Source organism: Panthera uncia, assembly GCF_023721935.1.
Source record: "Panthera uncia isolate 11264 chromosome C1 unlocalized genomic scaffold, Puncia_PCG_1.0 HiC_scaffold_4, whole genome shotgun sequence".
NCBI classification, from domain to species: Eukaryota; Metazoa; Chordata; class Mammalia; order Carnivora; family Felidae; genus Panthera; species Panthera uncia.
The window spans coordinates 71,157,110-71,163,096 of NW_026057585.1; the positions used below are offsets into that span (position 1 = coordinate 71,157,110).

Here is a 5,987-nt window from a genome sequence, read left to right on the forward strand (position 1 = left end):
AGCTTCCGCCCAAGAGAGACCTGGAGGGATGGGAAAACACATATGAGGACATTGACTGTCACCCCCATGATCACCCGAAGAGGCAATGTCCCCAGTGAAGCCAAGGAGGAGCCAGCCCTCTCCTTGAGAGGACCAGGTGGGAGACCAATGGTGAGGAGGAGGATGGCAAGGTGGGCGTCTGGTGGTGCCCTTTGGAATGCGAGTCCAGTGAGGCCTTGATCCCAGGTCAGGGTGAACCGCTCATGACATGGGGGTGTGGCAAGCCCTCTCTACAACACTTAATCTGGAGACAGCAGAGGATAAGGAGGAAGAAAAGAGTATCATCGAGGGAAGGTGGTGGGTGGAACAGAGGGGCAAGTTTCAGCCCTCACGGGGCACAGAGGAATCCACCAGTCACTTGGCTGATGGACTGAGGTTGGTTTTGTCCAAGACAGACCCCACCTGTCTAGAGGCTGCCTGATCTGCGGGTCATGTGATATGCTCCAGGCTACCCTTTCTGTGGAAGGGATCTGTGTTCCTCCCATTATAAGGAAGCAGGAAACTCCAGCCTTGACAGACTTATAATTTTTTAGGGGGTTGAGTCTTTTCCTGGAGGGGAGAAGAGGTGGGAAGAGATACAGCTGAACTAGTTTGGGGTCCAGTCCTTCTTTGCCTGCTGGCTGAGCAGATGCCGGGGGAGCAACAGGGCATTCGGCCCCAAGGATGGGAGATGGGCTAGAGTAGGGGCTAGAACATGCCAGAGGAGTATGGCAGCACAGCAGTCTCTGCTATTAAGAGTTTGCACTAGAAGGTCATCAGAGAGAGGCTGTAGCCGGCAAGGTCAGCACTCAGCCCATAGTCCCCTCGATCGTTTTTCTGCACACCAGCTCCCGGAGGGCTTTCACACCCAGCAGCCTGCTGGAGCAGCCAGCCGGAGACTGGGCTCAGGCAAGGGCCTGGGGACTGACCTGGGGGCAGGGGCAGCCTTTACCAGTGACAGTGGGGCTCCCCTGCTCCCCGTCAGGACAATCCTGGGGGTGGCCCACACCACCTCCAAAGCCCACTGTGGGGTCAGATTACCCTCTGTGGGACTTGGCTCAATATTCCACTTCACTTGACCCCCTCTCAGCCTTCTCCCCTCCCCTCACCCGGCCCCACTCCTTTGGCCTGGGAGCTCTTAGATCACCGGAACACGTACCTTCCTTTTAGGGTTTGCTTCTGAGGAACCAGCCCAAGTGTCTGTGGTCCTGTGAGCTGACAGCTGTGACAGCGCCTCACAAAGGTGCCATTCCAGTGCTGAGTTAGTGACCCCAGGTCACCGGGGGTGGGGAGGCGCTCTCACACCTGTGCCAGGTCTCTGGGAACGTTTGGGGGAAGTTGTTTCACAAGGTGCACAGGCTCAGCTTTGAGAATCTGGAATGGCTGAAGCCAGTCAGTGTGGGAAGCCAGGCCTTCCTGAACAATTTTAGACCCTCCAGAATTCCAGCTTTTAGTGAGGAGCAAGAGAGGGAGGTTGGGGTCAGGGCTGGCATCAGAGGGGACAGCCATCGGGAGGTGGTGGTGATGTGGGTCCAGTTCTCAACAGGTGAAGCCTGGGGAGGGGGGAGATAAGCCCCTCATCTGAGGGTCCCTCAGGCCTTAGACCTGGCTAGATACCACTCCCTACTTTGTCTTTGGAGTGATCCATTGGGATTACTGCGTCTCTCGGCACCTCTAAGGCCTCAGCAAATGTCCGGTGGTCTTAGGGACAACTCAGGACAGCCCCGGGCTTTGTGGCATAAAATCCTCCACTCTCTCCTGCCCTGTGAACATGTATGGAGCGAGGCAGTGAAGGGCATCTTTTAGCAGACCGCGTCCACTGGGAAAGAGCATGGCACGCATTGCCTTTCTCCTGAGGAAGCGGGGCTGAAGAAGGCAGGGCATCCACTCTGGTTGCTTGTTTTGGAGTGAGGGAGTGAGAGACATAGAGCGGTAGGCTGGAAGAAGGGCTTTGCCTCCACCGCCGTCTCACAGTCCTCAGCTCCCAGGCGTCACCCAAAGGCTTTGGTAACCACTGAGGGTCGCTGGTGGGCCAGCTGGGGTCTGAGGAGAGGCCCTGGAGAGAAGATTAGGTAAAGAGCCAGGCTGGGGCTGGTGAGCACATCCTCAAGCAAAGCTTCAGGGGTGAAGGCGAGATTGGGGAGAAGAGGGAGAAGGGGACAGTGGGCTGGGCTTGAGCCCAACGAGACTAGGACACAAGCAAATAGCATACCTACAGCTCTTTACGAAAGACCACAAGCATCTGCCGAGCAGGAGACGGTGGGGAGGTGGACCAAGGCCTCCCAGGGAACGCTGGGTGAGTGGCCGGTAGCTTCTATCTGGCCATTGGTGCCAGAGTTTTGCACACTGATTTTGAGAGAGAATGGGTAAGGAGGCTGGAGGCACCATGGAGAGAGAGCAAGGAAGAGAGGCTGCAGAGAGGGAGGGATGTGGCGCAGGGGAAGAAACACGTGGGGAGCATTAGGACGCCTCTGTCATCTCACAAACCCTCAGGAAAACCCACACTATCCATCGCTGCCTTGGGAGTTGGAATTCTGTTTATCCAGGATGCAGAAACATAGAGGCACACAGGAACTGGCCTCTAGGCTGTCAGAGGAAGATCTATTCGGTCCACTCACATGCAGGCGACATGATAAGCCAGCGAAATCCAGAGAAGGTTCAAGTGGAGGCGTGAGAGAGGCCCCTGTGCTCAGAATCCCAATGAAGTCCTTCTGTTTCTGCTCCTCTGTTTTCCAGGACAAACACGACCCTCTGCAGCCCAGGAGAGGTGGTTAGCACAGGAGAATGGCTTTAGGACTCAGAGAAGGCTCCCAGCTCTCATCCAGCAGGATGGAGAGGGCAGGCTTTATTGCTTTGGAGACCACCTCCAACTGGCCAGGTCCTGGAACTAGACCTCCCTGGTTGGGGGACGTTTCAGGGGGCACATATCTGGGGAAAAGGGGGATTGGGGAACCCATGTGCTTGCCCCGAATTTGATCCCCGGCCCACGAAGTAAGAAGCCTTCAGAGCCACAGGGACTTCAGGAAAAAAACGAGGGACTTGATGGGACCCCAGGAAGTGCAAGTGATCCAGACCCCTGGCGAGTAGAAGAGGGACCCTCTCTCCATGGTTGTGTGACGTTCCCCCCCCCCCCCCCCCAGGACTCTCCTCTCCAGGGCTGGCCGTTTGGGGAGCAGGGAAGTCTTACGTGTGATGCTTGTGAGGGAAAAGGTCTGGAGACATCTACACTTTAGCAGCTATTGGGTCCCCAGTTGTATCAAAGACCGATAAGTCTGGCCCAAGGCAGATTATGCCTTCACCATGGGTCTGTTATTAAGGAAAGTTAAGATGGTTCTGAACAGAAAAATATCCCCTCTTGTTGCTGTCATCTGCCAAGCTTCTAGACCTGTTGTTCTCAAGGCGATCACACCCAACACACATTTCTCACAAATTGTTTCCTAACATCCCCTTCACTATCCTGAAATAAATGCATAGGTAATATCACCTACAGCATCATAGTTTCAGCCTTCCAAACCGTTCAAACGTCAAAAGTGTCTAAGGCCCCAAGAGTAACATAAAGGAGAAACACAGGGAGAATGAAGTGTGATGATGATGCACTTGCGGCTCAGTGTGTAAACGCTCAGGCATGACCGCCCCGAGGCCATAACGAAGGGGTCACTTCCCCTTATATGAATGTGGAAGTGCCGTGAGCACCGTGGCTACAAATGTAGTCTCTGGCGTGAAAATATCTCCAGGGACTTTGCTCTCAGTGGTTTTCCAAAATGGTGAGCAGGTATTGGAAAAGTTCTAAGCAAAACGAAGGCCAGCCTTCCCTCGACCTACTCTGGGTTTGCTCCATGTGTTGTCCACGAGGACAGTGAAGTCACTCAGGATACTGGCAGAACGTGGGGGTGTGGGGAGAGCTAAGCCATCATTTGGTCTTCATAAGATGAGGAAGAGTCTATAGGCGACCCCCCAGGAAGAGTTTAGAAAATGTATTGGAGTATTATAGTTTTTTGGGTTTTTTTAATTTTTTAATGTTTATTTTTAAGAGAGAGAGACAGAGAGCATGAGCAGGGGAGGGACAGAGAGAGGGGGAGACACAGAACCCCAAGCAGGCTGCAGGCTCTGAGCTGTCAGCACAGAGCCCGACGTGGGGCTCTAACCCACGAGCTGTGAGATCATGACCTGTGTCGAAGTCGGATGCCCAAGCGACGGAGCCGTCCAGACACCCCTGTTTATTTTTTTTATGTTTATTTATTTTTGAGAGAGACAGAGAGAGAGACAGAGAGCGAGCATGAGTAGGGGAGGGGCAGAAAGGAGACAGAGAATCCCAAGTAGGCTCCTCCCTGTCAGCGCAGAGCCCAACTCAGGGCTCCAGCTCACGAACAGCAAGATCATGACCTGAGCGGAAAACGAGAGTCAGACTCTTAACTGACTGAGCCACCCAGGTGCCCCGTATTGGAGTATTTTTGCTTGTCTTTGCAGTGCGGGGGAGTCCTTGGCATTTTTTAGCGGTCAGGTGTAAGAGATGCTGCTGCTCTAGAAACTCAGGACAGTCTTGCACAGTGAAGAATCACCCTACACATTGTGCAACTTGGGACAAGCCCACTGGACTCTCCTGTAAGTGGGCGTCCTGTTCGTAATAATCTGAACCCAGCCCCTAACTCTGTGTTGCATGACAACGGAGCGTGCAGTGCCTTCAAAACAGTGTGGCCTGGGCCCCGTGGCCTCTGTATCGATGCAGCAAATGCAGAGGGCACTGCACGTGCACGCCGCGGGCTTCCTCCTGGGCCTGACTTTGGAACCCAGCCAGGGACCGGATATCTGGGTAGCCCCACTCTCCATGGAGAGCTAGCACCTCGCGCGTGAAATCAGACTGGGAGTTCTGCGGACCTGTACTGGTGAGTGCCCCCTCCCCCTGCCATCTCAGGTCCCACAACCTCCCCCTGTTCCCTCCTTTTCAGCCCTGCTGGCCTCCTCCCTCCAGCCCCACCTTCACAGACTCTGCTCTCCCTGCCCTGGCGGCCTGCAACTCCTCTGTGTTCTTTAGATGTCAGCTTAACTGACATCTAACTAGTAACTACTACTAACTCCTAACCACTAACTCCTAACCAGGTCTGATGACAGAGGTGCAACGTGGTTTGGCTGGGTCTGTGTAGCACTTCTCCAGTGCTACAGCACGAGGACAGCACGAGGTAACAGAGCTCCCCAGAGTTTCAAAGAGCCATCTGAAGCCAAAAGGTGGCTTTGTGTATCGCAGGCTCAAGGTTCCCTGGACTCCTCCATTGCCTATGCTCAGCATGAGGACAGCACCTTCAGGAAACAGCTACTAAGGGAAGGACAGAAGGGGCAGGCTGAGGGGGAGAGACGTGTGCAAGAGCCCTGGCTGCAGAAAGGGACGAGTACCAGAAAACCCATCCTGTGAGAAATGGGTAATTACTGCTTTTGGCCTTGGAGCACGTTTCTTTCTTCCTGTTGGTAACACCTGATACTCCTTTGGGGGGATCCCTCCTGAACTCTGAGATATCTTAGTGTGAAGGTCATGGTGGGCTGCCTACCTGACTTTCCCCGGACCCTCAGGGAGACCCTCACGGGGTCCTGCCCACTTGACTTCCACTCAGGCTTGGCCAATCAGAATTCCCCCTTTCTCTCCGATGCTGTGAGTGGTCAGGAAAGGCATGTGACCTAAGCTGGGCCAATCACCAGTTGTCTGGGTCTTGCAAACATGCAGACGGTGAGAGAAACAAAAAGGGGGAGTCGGTGGATTTGGAACTGGCAGCGTCGATCTCCCCTGGCAACACAGGGGCAATCCATCCAGGGCTGGAGAGGATGAGATGGGCACACAGAGGGGAGCAGAGGGAGTCTCGCTGGCGCGAAGGGCGCTCTGGATCCAGCTGTGCAGGGTGCTAGAGTGAGGTGATGAATCCACACCCCTCCCTTCTTCTCTTGCTATCACGAGTTTGAGATGGATTGTAGTGGAAAGAGTC

The 5,987-nt window shown here is 54.5% G+C and overlaps 1 long non-coding RNA gene across 1 annotated transcript; it reads right to left on the reverse strand.

Annotated features, from left to right (window-relative positions):
• Positions 1 to 1,182: 1,182 nt before the first annotated feature.
• On the reverse strand, positions 1,183 to 2,769 carry LOC125912685 (uncharacterized). The gene is made up of 3 exons (XR_007454804.1): positions 2,637 to 2,769; positions 2,231 to 2,364; positions 1,183 to 1,392 (listed from the first exon to the last, which is right to left on the reverse strand). It is a non-coding gene; the product is annotated as an uncharacterized LOC125912685 (long non-coding RNA).
• Positions 2,770 to 5,987: the final 3,218 nt, after the last annotated feature.